Source organism: Meles meles, chromosome 7 (assembly GCF_922984935.1).
Source record: "Meles meles chromosome 7, mMelMel3.1 paternal haplotype, whole genome shotgun sequence".
Taxonomy (NCBI): domain Eukaryota; kingdom Metazoa; phylum Chordata; class Mammalia; order Carnivora; family Mustelidae; genus Meles; species Meles meles.
Genome location: NC_060072.1, coordinates 109840447 through 109857358, shown reverse-complemented (window position 1 = coordinate 109857358; position 16912 = coordinate 109840447). Strand labels below are relative to the sequence as shown.

The 16912-nt window shown below is 42.3% G+C and overlaps 1 protein-coding gene and 1 pseudogene across 3 annotated transcripts in view; one reads left to right on the top strand and one right to left on the bottom strand.

The window, feature by feature from the left end:
- Positions 1-1298: 1298 nt before the first annotated feature.
- On the bottom strand, positions 1299-16819 carry LOC123946474 (annotated as a pseudogene).
- Positions 1314-16912, top strand: part of RAD52 (RAD52 homolog, DNA repair protein) — a 38156-nt gene continuing 22557 nt past the window's right edge. For all 3 annotated transcript variants that reach the window (XM_046011980.1, XM_046011981.1, XM_046011982.1), the window contains exon 1: positions 1314-1343. The gene's annotated coding sequence lies outside the window, so the exon portion shown is untranslated. The remainder of the gene's footprint in view (positions 1344-16912) is intronic.

Here is a 16912-nt window from a genome sequence, read left to right as displayed (position 1 = left end):
ACTTCCAGAAGTTTAAAGTTTTATGTAGATAGTTATTTTGTCCCTCTTTTACTTTACGATTTATGTCTCATTTTTATACTTAGAAAGTCCTCCATTCTGAGGGATATTCATCTGTGTATCTTTTATTTTGTTTTATGTATATCTTTGTTTACCATTTCACTCTTGAATTCAACTGTAATTTATTTTAGTGCATGTTTTGATAAGGACTCTAACCCAAACGGTTAACTAATCGTCCCAACGCCATTTTAAAAGTAAACCATTCCATTCTTGGTTGATTTGAAATGCTACCTTTACCAAATAAATTGTTCATGCTTTGGATCTGATTTAGGCTTTTTACTCAGCTTCCGATGGTGTTACTGGGAAGAGTGAGTAGTCATTCAGGAAATGACTTGTTCTGGAGTATTGCTGCTCAGATAATGAACGGTCTGGTTAAAGGGGTGTATTTAAACAGCCAATTTGGAAACGTAAGAGAATGATTTTGTTGGAGTTCTTAAGTACTTAAGAGGGGTTGTGATGACTAAACATTTTAATCTTGTTCTTGAACACTACTAATAGGGGGTGCAGTCATCACCCAGTTGCAAGGCACAGTTCCAAGGGCCATTCTAAAGAACTCCCTTCCTACATGCTGCCACACTCATTTCCCTCCGGTCCCAGCTAATTTAAGAAGCCATGGGGGGGGGTGTGCGCGCGCACGTGTGCGCTTGGCGCGCAGCAGTAGCGAGAGAGGAAGAGGGCTTAATGAGCAAATGTGTCCACACTACTTCGGTTTGCTGAGCCTGCCTGGGGTGGAATCTGTAAAGGGCTGTGATGACCATTCTAAAGAAGACTTAGAATCATGTTTTTCTTTTCCTGCAGTATCCCTTGCGTGCACGGACACGTCCGAGAAGTTCCTACCCGCCCCGTCGCTTCATTCTATGTGGGGATTGGGTTTTTGAGATCTCTCAGTAAGGCGCCGAAATGCTCCCCTTTAGCTCGCCGAGTCCGCCAGGGGGCAGCAGAGACCTGGCCGGCTGCAGAAGTAAAGTGAGTTTGAGCGAGATGGAGGCAGTAGGAGTGACTCGGAGAAATTGGCCTTGGCACGTCGTAGTCAGCGTAACGCTCCCAGGTTGCTTTACGGCTTTCGGCAGATTGCCTTGCGGCTCTTCTCCTTTTGACTTAATTTTTAGCTCCTCCTCCTGTCCTTCCCGCCCGCCCCGGTCTCGCACTTGATTTGGACCTTCTTCCCAGAGTTCTCTTGCAGTTCTTTCCCAGTCTCCTCTGCGCGGCTCTACCTAAACTCCCTTCCCCTTGCATTTAACCTAGACCGAGCTCCCTGCGTGCACCGCGCGCCCTGCCCGAGGCGTGTAAGTGGAGGGAGGGCGGGAGGACGGGAGGACGGCCCAATTGGGGTGGTTCCGGCCCGAGGTTGTGGAGCATGGGCAGCGCGGATTCTGAGTAGATGGATTGGGAAGGCGGTTGAGGTCGTCCCGAGGGCTCCAGCAGCGTGGTCCCGAGTCCGGGGCCTGTACTAGTTAGAACAGTAGGAGTTCAGGGTCAGGGCTTACTGAGAGTTGGTTAGGAGGGACAGGGGTACAGGAGACTTGGACCAACACAGGAGACCCCACGATGGGGTGCAGGCGGTGTATTGTTAATTGTGGCTGTCCCGTGCACGGGCGTGAGACCTCCCAAATGCTTCCTTTTGACAGGAGTGAAGGGGGCTGAAGTTTGTGTCCGTAGCTAGGCGGAGTCGAGAGGAGTGGCCGCAGTTGGGAAGGAATTACTCATCTAAAGGAATCTGACATTGGTGTTTAGCAGCATAGTTAGCCTTCTTAGGGTTTTTTTTTTTTAATTGAGATGCAATTCATATACGATTAAATTCATCCATTTAAACAGTTCCGTGCATTTAGTATATTCACAGGGTTGTGCAACCACCACCATTATCTAGTCCCATAACATTTTTATCACCCTGAAAAGAAACCCACAACTCGTTAGCAGGCACTTCTCATTTGCCCCCATCCCCACCCCGCTAATCTGCTTTTTGCCTCTGAATTTGCCAATTCTAGATATTTCGCATAAGTGGAATCCTACAGTTTTTGTGTGTTGGGCATATTTTCGCCAAGTGTAACGTTTTCAAGGTTCATGCATATTATAGCATTGTCAATACTTCACTCCTTTTTATGCCTGAATAATAGTAATAATCCCTTGTAGGGATATACCACATTTTGTTCTGCATTAATTGATGAACATTTGGGTTGTTTCTACTTTCGGCTTCCTGGACCTATTAAGGTCTATTCCTCCACAGAACTCACAGTCTGAGGCACGTTTTTAAATGTAATTCTCCTAAGCCAGACTTTAACTCTGGGACTGGCTCAGGTATTTTAGTGGCTTCAGGTCTGGTATCTTTTAGTTATAGTTGTCTTTTAAAGTCCTCTCTTAAACCGCTAATTGTAGTGGTAACTAGCAGAGAAATATTTGTGTTGCTGCATGATGTCTGCCATGACCTTGTGATACAAACTGGGTGTAGGTGGATGAGTGAATGAAAAATGTAGCTGATAGAACTGTGGGAGAGCGGTTTTATCTCAAAACCAAACAAAAAACCCTGTAGTTGATCCTCATTATTCATAGGCTCTTTTTTTTTTTATTTAAAGATTTTATTTATTTATTTGACAGAGATCACAAGTAGGCAGAGAGGCAGGCAGAGACAGAGGGGGAAGCAGGCTCCCCACTGAGCAGAGAGCCCGATGTGGGGCTCCATCCCAGGACCCTGAGATCATGACCTGAGCTGAAGGTAGAGGCTTAACCCACTGAGCCGCCCAGGTGCCCCTATTCATACTCTTTATTTGGGACTGTACCTACCCATAAATTTTTGTAACCCCTAAATCAACACTCATCTTGCTTTGAGATATATTTAGTGTCACATTTTTCTCATTTTTGTACTTTTTGTTAGTGATTTCGCAGTTTGGAATGGCTTCCAAGCATGTGGCCGAAGTGCTGTCTAGCATTACAAGTGCAAGAAGGCTGTGATGTCTCTTACAGAGAAAAGAAAGCTTCTTTTAGATAAGCGTTGTTCAGGTATGAGTTACATGCTTCTGGCTGTGAGGTCAGTATTAGTGAGTTAATATATATTGAGTGAGGTATCTTTCAGTAGAAACACACATAAAACAAGATTCTGTATTGACTAGTTTAAGAAAATGTGACCAGAGGCTCACAAGGACCTAACCCTGTGTTTCTCCTTGGAGAAAATGGTTCAGTATTTGATAATTCAGTGTTCATGATGACTTCATAGAACTACCATGAATGAGAATTGACTGTATAACCAATGTAATTATTCAAGGACAGAAAGCCTAGTGTGGATATTCTTTTACCTCTGTAACTTCTAACATTTTTCCACTCAAGGCATTCGTTTTTAATACCATACTGGCAGTTTTAAAGTGAAGAGAAGCTAAAATAAAAGTAAAATGCTCCTTATGCTAGTGCTGGGTCAGGACCATGTTAAGTGCTGGAGATTCAGCAATTAGTATACGGCCTTTCTGTTCTTGAATGGCTGAGTGTGGATTAGAGTGTAGTATGTGCCTTTTTTTTTTTGGAATGTGTGTTTTGATGTATGTCTAAAATACTAGAGAACATAGGATTGATTCTATTTAGAGTGTAACCTGCATAAGGCTTCAAAGAGGAGATAACATTTGAAGTTTCACAAAATGTTACAGCAGCATGTACGTACATGAAAATAAAAGAAAAAAAACTTGATTTCTAATCCTGCTGTTCTTTATCCTTGAAATCAGATCCTCACCCGTCACTGAGTTGCCAGTTCTGTCCCCTGTAATACATATCCAGAGTCCATTCTTTCTTCACATGGCCATGATCTTCCTTTATCAGTTTCTCTCTGGACTGTTGGAACAGACTCCTAACTTATCCCTCCCTCATTCACTGTTGACAAAGAGCCTTCTGATGCTTGAATATAATCTCTTCATTCTCAGCTTAAAATTTCCATTGCTGTCCCAAGGTTTATAAACTAATATTTCAAACTTTTTAAGGTGACTAATACTACCCTTCATGCCCTGCCTATCCTGTCTTTTTTTTTTTTTTTTTTTTTAAGATTTTATTTATTTCACGGAGAGCAGGGGGAGTGGTAGAGAGAGAAACAGGCAATTCACTGAGCAGAGAGCCTGATGCTGGGGTCTGTCCCAGGACCCTGGGATCATGACCTGAGCCAAAGGCAGACGCTTAGGCAACTGAGCCACCAAGGTGCCCCCGTCCTTTCTTTAATGCAGATGAGAAAAGGTCAGACAAAAGAGGAAAATTTCCTTATATAACATGCCTCATTCCTTATTCCTTCTTTCCTCTCTCCGCTTATAATTATAAATGCTTTTAGGTGAGAAGGAAGTCGATCAGAATAGAAACATTTTGACAGAGCTCATTGACCTTCTTAGTATCTCTCAAAATCATCCATTTCTCGCTGATAGCCCCTGTCCTGGTTCAATCTCTTTCCCTTTCCATCCCACAAATCTTTTTTTTTTTTTTTTGAAGGGGTGGTGGAGGGGCAAGGGAGATGGAGAGAGAGAATCTTAAGCAGGCTCCATGCCCAGCGCAGAGCCCAATGTGGATCCCAGCGGGGGGCTCAGTCTCACAACCCTGAGATTGTGGCGTGAGCCAAGATCAAGAGTTGGAGCTTAACTGACTGAGCCACCCAGGTGTCTCCATCCCACAAATCTTTTCTTGGTCATATGATTTTATTTCTCTAAGAAAATACCTATCAGAAGAATTCTTGGGTCATATGGCAGATGCATGTTTAATTTCTAAAGTAATTATCAGTTTAATTTCGAAAATTATAAAACATAAGTCTTCTAGAAGAAAATCTAAAAGGGTATCTTTATGACACATCCGAGGGTGTGCAGAGCTTTCTTAGACAAGACTTAGAAAGCAATACCCACTTAAACAAATGTGATAACAAATTCAAAATTTCTCATCAAAGACAACTCTAAGAAAATGAATAGGCAAGCACCAACACACCTACCTAACGAAAGACTGACCTCCAGAATATAAAAAGAGGCATTAGGGTTCAAGGCCTGGGGATAATCCTCTGTGGCCTGCTGTTCTACCCTCTGAACCCAAGTCATTATTCTTTTTTCATGGAGGGTAACATGTGCTTACAGCTGAATAGTTTTTTCATTCTTTTTCCAGCCAGCTGTGCATGAGAATTCCAGTTGCTTCACATCCTTGCCAACTTTTGGTGCTGTAGTCTTTATTTTTAGCCATTCTGGAGGGTATAGAGGGGTATGTCATTATGGTTTTAATTTTAGTCCTTGATTACTAATGATGTTGGAACACTTTCCTAGGCTTGTTCACATTTGTGTATCTTCTTTAAGTACCTGCTCAGATTTTTGTCCACTTAAAATTGGGTTCTTTGTCTTTATTATTGAGTTGCAGGAGTTATGTCTATTTAATGTTCTAGATATCAGTCTTTTGTGGTTGACTAATCATTTTCAGAGTGCTCTTTGGTAAGCAAAGTATTACATTTTGGTGTAGTCATATTTATCATTTTTTTTAAAAATATTTATTTATTTGACAGAGAGAGAGATCACAAGCAGGCAGAGAGGTAGGCAGAGAGAGAGGAGGAAGCAGGCTCCCTGCTGAGCAGAGAGCCCGATGCGGGGCTCGATCCCAGGACCCTGGGATCATGACCTGAGTCGAAGGCAGAGGCTTTTTTTTTTTTTTTTTAAGGGGACTTTATTTTATTTTATTTTTTTTAGGATTTTATTTATTTATTTGACAGACAGAGATCACCAGTAGGCAGAGAGGCAGGCAGAGAGGCAGGCAGAGAGAGGAGGAAGCAGGCTTCCTGCTGAGCAGAGAGCCCGATGTGGGGCTCGATCCCAGGACCCTGGGATCATGATCTGAGCCGAAGGCAGAGGCTTTAACCCACTGAGCCACCCAGGCGCCCCTATCGTTTTTTTTAATTGTTACTACTTTCTGGGTCTTGTCTAAGAAATTTTGACTACCTTTAGGATGTGAAGATACAGTTCTATATTTTCTTGTAGAAATTTTATCATTGTAGCTTTTATATTTAGGCCTATGATCCATCTCTATTCTTTGTGAATTGTGTGAAAAATATTTTGTGGAAAATACAAAATTTTTTCTCCATATGGAGATCCAGTTATCCCAGCACCATTTGTTGAAAATGTCATTGCATTACATTTGTACCTTTGCAATTCAGATTGCCATTGAGATGACTGTATAAATGGTGGTTGGTTTCTGGGCTTTTTTGTGTGTTCTACTGATTTTTTTAAAATTAAAGATTTGTTTATTTATTTGTTTATTTTAGAGAGAGTGTGTGCAAGAGTAGGGGGAGGGGCAAAGGGAGAGGGAGACAATCTCTAGCAGACACCCCACTGAGCACGGAGCTCAATGCAGGGCTTGATCCCACAGAGGCCTTGACCCTGAGACCATGACCTGAGCCAAAAACCAAGAGTCAGCCACCTAACCAACTGAGCCACCCAGGCACCCCACCACTGATCAATTCTTACGTCAGTTTTAGTTACTTCTATTTTAATTATTGTTGCTTTATAGTGAGTCATGAGTATGACTGTGTGACATCAACTTTGTTGATGGTCCTTCAATGTTGTTGTTTTTCAAGATTGATTTGGACAATCTGGTTCCTTTGCATTTTACATATAAATATTAGAATCATTTTATCAATGTCTATAAAAAAGTCTTTTAGGATTATGACTGGGATGACATTTAATCTTTAGGTCAACTAGGGAAAAATTAACATCTTAATGGTATTGATTATTGAAATCTATGAACATGATACGTCTCCTTTTTTGCGGTCTTTTTTTTTTTTTTAAGATTTTATTTATTTGACAGATAGAGATCACAAGTAGGGAGAGAAGCAGGTAGAGAGAGAGAGAGGAGGAAGCAGGCTCCCTGCCAAGCAGAGAGCCCGATGCGGGGCTCGATCCCAGGACCCTGGGCTCATGACCTGAGCGAAAGGCAGAGGCTTTAACCCACTGAGCCACACAGGTGCACCCGCGGTCTTTTTTTTTTTTTTTTTTTAAAGATTTTATTTATTTATTTGACTGAGATCACAAGTAGTCAGAGAGAGGGGGAAGCAGGCTCCCTGAAGAACAGAGAGCCCTATGCGGTACTTGATCCCAGGACCCTGGGAGCTTTAACCCCCTGAGCCACCCAGGTGCCCCCCTTTTTGCTAGGTCTTAATTTCTTTAAGAATGTTTGTAGTTTTTTTTTTTTTTAAACAATTTTTTATTTTTTTATTAACATAAAATGTATTATTAGCCCTAGGGGTACAGGTCTGTGAATCACCAGGTTTACACACTTCACAGCACTCACCATAGCACATACCCTCCCCAGTGTCCATAACCCCACCACCCTCTCCTTCTCCACCCCCCCCCACCCCCCCCCGGCAACCCTCAGTTTGTTTTGTGAAATTAAGAGTCTCTTATGGTTTGTCTCCCTCCTGGTCCCATCTTGTTTCATTTATTCCTTTCCCACCCCCCAAACCCCCCATGTTGCCTCTCAACTTCCTCATACCTGTTTGTAGTTTTTAGTGGGGAGATCCTATATATCTTTAATTAAATTTACTCCTAATCATGCCTTTTTAACTCTATTGTAAGATGGAGTCATCATTTTTTTTAAGTTTTTTTTTTTTTTTAAGATTTTATTTATTTATTTGACAGACAGAGATCGCAAGTAGGCAGAGAGGCAGGCAGAGAGAGAGAGGAGGAAGCAGGCTGTCCGCAGGGCTCGATCCCAGAACCCTGGGATCATGACCTGAGCCGAAGGCAGAGGCTTTAACCCACTGAGCCACCCAGGCGCCCCGGAGTCATCATTTTTATTGTTATTTTGTATATAATGTATATAATGTGTATAATTTTTCTTTGACTGCTTCCCAGATTTTCTCTTTATTTATTTATTTTTTTCAGCAGTTTGCCTACAGTGTGTCTAGGTGTGATTTTCTTTGTTTTTATTCTTCTTGAGGTTTGCTAACCTTAAATCTATAATTTTTTTTTTTTTAAGATTTTATTTATTTGACAGAGAGAGATCACAAGTAGTCAGACAGGCAGGAAGAGAGAGGAAGGGAAGCAGTCTCCCCGCTGAGCAGAGAGCCCAACGCAGGACCCTGGGATCATGACCTGAGTGGAAGGCAGATGCTTTAACCCACTGAGCCACCCAGGCGCCCCTTAAATCTATAAATTTATGCCTGTCACCCAATTTAGGAAATTCCAAGTCATTAATTTTTTTTGTTGTTGTTTTGTTTTCCATTCGCTTTAACCTCTTTTTTTGGGACTTCAATTATATTTGTGTTAGCTGTTTTTATATTATTCCACAGGACCCTGAGACTCTCATTTTCAGTGTCTTTTTCTCCTCTTTAGGTTGTATAATTTCTATGGCACCATCTTTTTTTTTTTTTTTTTTTTTTTAAAGATTTTATTTATTTATTTGACGGAGAGAGAGATCACAAGCAGGCAGAGAGGCAGGCAGAGAGAGAGGAGGAAGCAGGCTCCCTGTGGAGCAGAGAGCCTGATGCGGGGCTCGATCCCAGGACCCTGAGATCATGACCCGAGCCGAAGGCAGCGGCCCAATCCACTGAGCCACCCAGGCGCCCCTCTATGGCACCATCTTTAAGTTCATTGACTCTTTTTTATCTTTAATTTTGTATTTTGTGAGCAGGATTGATAGATGATTTATGCGATTCCTAGTTCAAGAACAGTTCCTATTCTTTCGTTAAGTGTAGTGAGTATGGTTTCTTTATTAGAAGGCAAAGAAGCCAAAAAAGGGGACATGGTTATATGTCCTGTGACTTTTGAATTTTCTCTTGTCTTGTAGGATCTATACTCTGCCCTCTCTGTTCTTCACAGTGTTGTTTCAAAAGGCACCTCATTCCTTTTTGCCGTCTTCTCCCCAGAAACACGGGCTTTCCTTGAGTTGTGTATACACTTTTTTTCATGGACTGCTCTGACCTACCAGAACTCTGTCAGTATCTTCATCCTTAGTGTGGGTTATCTTCTGGGAGCAATTTTAGTTCCATCTTAGGCTCTCCATCCTCCTCTCTCTCCTGTGCATTTCTCTTCCCATCCATGTCCCACCTTACTCTCCTTGAAGAGTTAAGATATGCATTTGAGAAATATCTCCACCAGAAGTTGGTGTTTATTTTTTCTAATTCCAGGCAATTTGAAGCTTGTAGTATTTTCAGTCTTCTAATTACGTTAGAAGATATAGGATATTTGTGGTTTTATTTGTTCGTCATTTTGGTCTGCATTGGATGTATTGGGATATTTGGATTTATGTAGCTGCCATAACTGTGGCTATGCAGAAAGTCTTTCCTAACATTTTATTTTGAAACATTTGAAGCCTTCAGAAAAGTTATACAAGGATTGCTGCATATCCTTTACCTAGATTCATAAATTTGTTACTTTATCTTCCTCTCTTCCTCTTTGTGTGTGCACACACACACACACATTTTATTAGTTGATTGATTTGAGAGTAAGTTGCAGAAAACATGGCAGTTCACTCCACTACATCATATATCTCCTAAGCACAAGATCATCCTCTGACATAACTCTGCAAATTTAACAACAATGCAATGCATTTGAATAATATGCAGTCCATCATCAGAATCCCCTCTAGACTATCCTTTAGTTTTTTTTCCTGATCTAAAATCCTTTCGAAGAACCACACTGTAGTTGTAGTTGTTGTGGGTTGTGTGTCCTTAATCTCTTGATCTAGAAGAATTCATTTGCTTTGCTTTATTTTATTTTATTCTATTTTATTTTATATTTTGCTTTGTTTTATTTATTTATTTTTTAATAATTTTTAAAAAATTTTAAATAAACATATAATGTATTATTAGCCCCAGGGGTACAGGTCTGTGAATCACCAGGTTTACACACTTCACAGCACTCACCATAGCACATACCCTCCTTTGTTTTACTTTTTAAGACATTGACATGGTGTGAATACAAAGGTTATAGGTTTCAACTTGTCTAATTATTTTCTCTTGATTAGAGTCATGATTAAATTGGTAGAAATACTCCCTAAGTGACATTGTAACCTTTTCAGTATATCCATCAGGGAGCTTATGATGGGACTATCACTGGTGACATTATGTTTGATTACCTGATTAAGGTAGCATCTGCTAGATTTCTCCATTGTAAAGGTATCTTTTAAAGATTTTATTTATTTATTTGACAGAGAAAGGTCACAAGTAGGCAGAGAGGCAGGCAGAGAGAGAGGGAAACAGTCTCCCTGCTGAGCAGAGAGCCTGATGCGGGACTCCTTCCCAGGACCCTGAGCCTCAGGCAGAGGCTTAACCCACTGAGCCACCCAGGCACCCTCCATTGTAAAGGTATCTTTTGCTTCCCCTACATTTTTCTTCAAACATACGTAGCTTATCTGAGAGATGAGCCCAGGATGTGCTGGTAGAGGTGAGGGGAGCGAGACAGGAAAGAAAAGGCAGTCATCAGAGGGTGAGGTGCATGGCCAAGCCAGTTACCACTAGTGGGCAACCAAACCTAATTTCACTGGGAAACTCGAGCCAATGTAGAACTCATAGCTCAGTGTTATCTCACAAAGTGGGTAAGGAGATCTAGGGTCTTTAAACACCAGCTCCCATTAGTTAGTAATGGAGGGCTGCTCCCAAGGGCATCGGTTCTCTGGTGCTTTCAACTTACCATGAACAAAATGGGCCCTGGATGCCAAAAAAGGCCCTCAGATAAAGAGATACAAATGTTGGCATTTGGCAGTTAGGCCCAGGTGCACAATTGTGTTAAGAGCTGAAGGGGTAGTTAGTAGAGTGTCCATGGTGGGAACCCCAGAACCTAGACTTGAGGCAAAACCTTATGTACTATGATTTCTTCAGGAAGCAGAAGTGAGGAAAGGGAGATTGAGGAGAGAAGGAGGATTAAGTCAGTTCAAAGGGACATTTCCAAGCTGGCCACCCCTTGATAACAAGTACAACTGACTGCTTGATCTCTTAATGCTGTCTCTCAGAAGCGTGTATGAAGTTCTGTATCCCAGGACAACCCCCTCCCCACCAAAGAAAGGAGGGAGAAGAATTTACCCCTCAGCTTCTGTATCTCATAGGTAAAAGGTTTGCCGCATGCTGCATTCCCTCCCTCAGATTTCTAGGTTGTGCATGTGTGGGCATCAGGTGGGTCCCACAGGTTCTCACACCTTCAGGTGAGAGGGGAACCTGGGGAGGGAGTGAGAGGCAAATGGCGTGAGCAAGAGTTAAGGGACCGGTGGTCGTGCCTCTGTGCATTTGGTTAGAACTCATGCATATTTGGTCTATCTTGTGGCATCCGGGGTAGAAAAAGTGGTCAAGGGCCTCAGAGATTGGCAAGGCCAAGAAGATTTGAGGTGCTGCATAAGATATGCCTGATAAATCTGGAAGACTCCAGATTTTTTGTTAAGCAAGTGTGCACATACACACACACACACACACAAAACATACATGAACTCGATCACATACAGAAAAAAGTTTTCTGTTGTTGGTGGTAATCCAGTCAAATTTTACTTCCTTCCATATTTTTTGATATATGTGTAAAGCTTTCTACAATAACGATGTAATTTTATAATGGGAAAATGATTGTAGACAGTTTTAGAAAGGAAGGCAGTCAGCTTTTTCTCAAATAGTAACTGGCAGGGGAAAAAGGAAGAATGATTCCATGTTTTACTTTATGGGCAGAGATGAAATTGTCCTTTTCTGTGATAAAAGGTTGACTCTTCTAAGATATTGTTTAGAAAAGTAGCAAGTTGCTTTTTTTTTTTTTTTTTGCAAGTTGCTTTTTAAGAGTGAGAAGTATAACTCTTGCCTTATAAAATCAGTCTCTAAGGAATTAAAAAATATACTTTGTCTCTGTATCCTACACTATGTACTTCATCATCCATCCATCCATCCATTCATTCACTTAATCGCTCACCCAATGAATGCTTCCCTCCCTGACCCCTTAGGGGGAACAGGTTACCATGCTACTCACTGAGGGGCCAAGAAGAATCAAGAATCTCCTGCCTTCTAAGGGCTCACACTGGAGTGGGGGAAGCAGATGAAAGAGACAGTGCTCACCAAATGCTTTCTTACACTTCCTAGCCTCCACTGCCATTAAGTGGGAGCCTTGTGACAAGTTCTATCCAGTGAACTGTGACCAGAAGTGATGCATATCGCTTCTGGCCTAAGGCAGCTACAAACCGGTGTGACTTTAATAACTCTTTCTCCCTTTGCAGTGATGACCTTGGAGGTCACATGTGCTTAGATGACACAGCCACGGTTTGGGCAGGGCCACCAGACTGGGTTAGATCCTACCTGAAGGAATATAAACTTTCGTTGTGTTATTTTCCCTCCTTTTTTTTTTTATTGTGGCAAAATTTTAACCATTTTTTTTTAAAGATTTTATTTATTTATTTGGCAGAAAGACAGTGAGAGCAGGAACACAAGGAGGGGGAGTGGGAGAGGTAGAAGCAGGCTTCCCACCGAGCAGGGAGCCAGATGCGGGGCTCCATCTCAATCACCACTGGAGCTGAAGGCAGACTCTTAATGACTGAGCCACCCAGGCGCCCCATATTTTTAACCATTTTTAAGTGTGCAGCTCGGTGGCTTTGGGTATATTCCCAGTGTATTTCCCTTTGTTTTTTTAAACAAATAAGTGGATAAGTGCTCATTTGAGACTTTATAAATCTCCCCTACAACTTTCTAGTATCTAGTGATGATTTTTTGCTGGATACTGTTATCATCACATCATTTTATTTTATTTTTTATTTTTTTAAAGATTTTATTTATTTATTTGACAGAGAGAGATCACAAGTAGGCAGAGAGGCAGGCAGAGAGAGAGAGAGGGAAGCAGGCTCCCCGCTGAGCAGAGAGCCCGATGCGGGACTCGATCCCAGGACCCTGAGATCATGACCTGAGCCGAAGGCAGCGGCTTAATCCACTGAGCCACCCAGGCGCCCCACATCATTTTATTTTTTAAAGATTTATTTATTAGAGAGAGAGAGTGAGTGAGTGAGAGCAAGCCTGAGCTGGGGGAGGAGCAGAGGAAGAGGGAGAAGCAGACTCCCCACTGAGCAGGAAGCCCAGTGGTGGTTGATCCTGGGACTCCAGGATCATGACCTGAGCCAAAGGCCGACACTTAACTGACTGAGCCACCCAGTGCCCCTTATCACATCATTTTAAAGATTTTTTTTTTTTTTTAATTTGATAGAGAGAGAGGGATCACAAGTAGGCAGAAGGGCAGACAGAGAGAGAGAGGGAAAAGCAGACTTTCCGCTGAGCAGAGAGCCCGATGCGGGGCTCTATCCCAGGACCCTGAGATCATGACCTGAGCCGAAGGCAGAGGCTTAACCCACTGAGCCACCCAGGCGCCCCTCACATCATTTTAATATGATACATTTATAAGGTTGATTTTTCTAACATTCCCATTTACAGATGAGGAAATTAGAACACAGAAAGTTTAAGTAATTGCCCAACTTAACGTATTGGATGGAGCAGGATATTGAACCACATCCGACTCTAACGTTCAAAGTGTGCTTTATAGCAGGGGTTGGTACGCTGTGGCCTGTGGACCAAATCTGCCACCTCTTTTTGTGATAAAGTTTTACTGGGACACAACCACACCCATTTGTTTACATATCATCTATGGTGCTTCCACACTAAAATGCCAGAGTTACATAGGTGTGACAGAGACCATATAGTCTGCAAAACCTAAAATACTTACTATCTGGCACTTTAAAGAAAAGGTTTGCTGACCTCTGCTTTATACAATAGGTCTTCAATTTTTTATTCTTTTTATTAAAGGCAGATGCTTAATGATTGAGCCACCCAGGCACCCCTATAATTGTGTTCTAAATATGATCCTTATTCCACTATTTCCTATTGTAACAATTTTAAGGTTTTTTTTTTTTTTTAAGATTTTATTCATTTGCTACAAAGAGAGAGAGAGAGATCATAAGTAGGCAGAGAGACAGGGGGAAGCAGGCTTCCCGCTGAGCAGAGAGCCCAATGCGGGGCTCGATCCCAGGACCCTGAGACCATGACCTGAGCCGAAGGCAGAGGCTTAACCCACTGAGCCACCCAGGTGCCCCTGTTTTGTTTTGTTTTTTAAGTAATCCCTGTGCCCAGCGTGGGATTCAAACTCAAAATTTGAGATCATGAGTTGAATGTTCTACCGGCTGAGCCAGCCAGGCACCCAACCTATTTTAACAGATTGTGTGTGTGTGTGTCTGTGTGTGTCTGTGTATGTTCCAGTTTCTCCACATCCTTGCTAATGTTGGTTATTCTGTCTTTTTTACTGTAGCCATCCCAGTATGTATGAAGTGTTCCTTTTTTTTCAAGTTTTTATTTTAAATTCTAGTTAGTTAACATACAGTGTTAATATTAGTTTCAGGTGTATAATGCAGTGATTCTGTTTTAACAATTTTTTAAAGTTTATTTATTTATTTAAATAATGTCTACCCCCAACGTGGGTCTTGAACTCACCACCCCGAGATCAAGAGTCACATGCTCTTCAGACTGAGCCAGCCCGGTGGCCCTGTTGGAACAATTTTAGACACTGATTATTAATTAACCTAGTATATGTCACTCTTCTACTTTCTTAGTGCCAGGTTAGAAATAATTTATCGTTCTTAGTTGAAATGTAATGTTTTATGATCATTTAAATAATTTTTTGCATTTTCATCATACTGTAGTAAGAAAGTTGAGACGCACTTAGCAATTGCTAACCTTTCAGTACTTCCTGTGTGCACTATTCTAATGCAGTTTTCATGCAGTATCGTGTTAATCTCGACAGAACCCGTAGGAAATGCAGGTATTATTACTGTGTCCGTTTTCTAGATGAGAGGAAATCATCTAGAGAGGTTGTATGATTTTTCCCTTGGTCAAGCACTTACTGGGTGTAGAGCCAGAAACCGACCTTTGGAACTTGAGCCCCCAAACGCTGTATTGTGGTGCTGTGGGGAACGCCCTGTCACCTGGCATTCCTAGATTTGTAGTTTTACTGTCAGCAAATAACCTGAAGACTACAGCATGCTAGTGTGCTGAGGCACAACATTTTTTTTTTTTTTGCCAAGTACTGTATATTTTGCACATACCCACAGCCAGTTTGCTCCAAGTGATTTCGTTTTACAAAAGGAGGCAAGGGTCGGGTGGTGTCAGGAAAGGTGACCTGTAGTAAAGAACAGGAAGGCAAATATGGGAGCAAATAATTTTTCATTTTTTTTTTGAACACCAAAGAATCCTGCAGTGCTACCCCCAGCGGCTGCAGTCCTGGGCCGCACGTGTGCGCGCTCGTTTGCAACTGGTCCTGTGAGAGCAGACGTTTCATTTTGCCTTTACTGTTTTCTGTGACCCCCGTGTTATCTTTCAAAGAGAGAAACACACCAGCTTCTCACCAGTAGGGACTTCCATTGTCCAGTTACCTGCTGGATATACCTTCTTTCTGAGCTGTGGTTTGCCTTCCTTCACTGTGGTGGTCACCATGTCACCCCCACCAGCAGCAGGAAGCCTGTTCAGCCCCTGATCTCCCCAGATTTTTGGCTCCTGTGCCGTTAGCACAGTTGATCATGGCTTCTACCGGAAGAGCCAGGAAATCCGGAATTTCATACCGGAGGACCCACCATGTCCTCGCTTCCACGTCTTGAACGCTGGAAAGGGACAGAAAGGCTGGGGCCCAGCACTGCATCCGTCTGATCTGAGACATGTGTAGGGGTAGTCAGATAGTGGGTCAGCCAGGGGCAAGTGCTGCTTCTGAGGGTAATTCTGTTTACTAATGGACTATACATTTGCATAGTCTCAGTCTAATGCACTGGCTCCCAAACTTGAGCCTGGGTCAGAATCACCTGGTGGGCTTAGGCAAGCACTAACTCCTCAGCTTCTCCTTTAGTTTCTGATCCAGGAGGTCTAGGGTAGGACCTGGGGATTTGCAGTTCTAGTAAGTTCCCAGGTGATGCTGGTGCTGCAAAAGACCTAACTGGTCTAATGCTTTATTCTTCCTGAATATTAGGGCCATCCACACTGCCTTCTTTTGCTCTTTAACTTTCCTGTTAGTCTCCTACCAGCTAGCTTGTTAGCTCCTGGAAAGCAGGTCAGTTATTACGGCTTTTACTTTAAAAAAAAAAATTATTTATTTGAGAGAGAGAGCACAAGCAGAGGGAGAGTCAGAGGGCGAGGGAGAAGCAGCTTTCCCACTGAGCAGGGAGCCCAATATGGGGCTTGATCCCGGGATACTGAGATCATGACCAGTGGAAGGCAGTTGCTTAACAACTGAGCCACCTAGGCACCCCTGGCTTATACTTCTCTTTTTGACCCCACTGAAGCCAGGATCATGTTGTTCATATATGAGGTAGTAATGAGTTGATTGGTTATTCTCCCTTGGAGTGTTTTTGTAATTTTGACTTTTTCAATTATAAACATTGCAATTATAATGCATTATAATTCTAAAAATCACCTTTAATAACACTATCACCCTAATGAAAATTTTATGGTTTTTTTTTTTAAGTAGGCTCCTTGCCCGATGTGGGGCTTGAACTCATGACCCTGATATCAAGAGTTGCATGCTCTGTGGACTCAGCCAGCCAGGCACCCCAAACCTAGCCAGAATTTTAACAGAAAGATAGAAGTGGACCCTAAAGGATTTTCTGTGTTGGATGATAGCTAAGCACTGAGGAACTTAGTCCTTGATTGGGCAGTGCTTACAAGAAAAGCATTGGGGTGCCTGGGTGGCTCAGTCCTTAAGCATCTGTCTTTGGCTCAGGTCATGATCCCAGGGTCCTGGGTTCGAGTCCCACATTGGGGGTCCCCACTCAGCGGCAAGCCTGATTCTCCGTCTCCCATTCCCCCTGCTTGTGTTCCCTCTCTCACTGTTTCTCTGTCTCTGTCAAATAAATAAATAAAATCTAAAAAAAAAACACAAAAAACCACATTAAG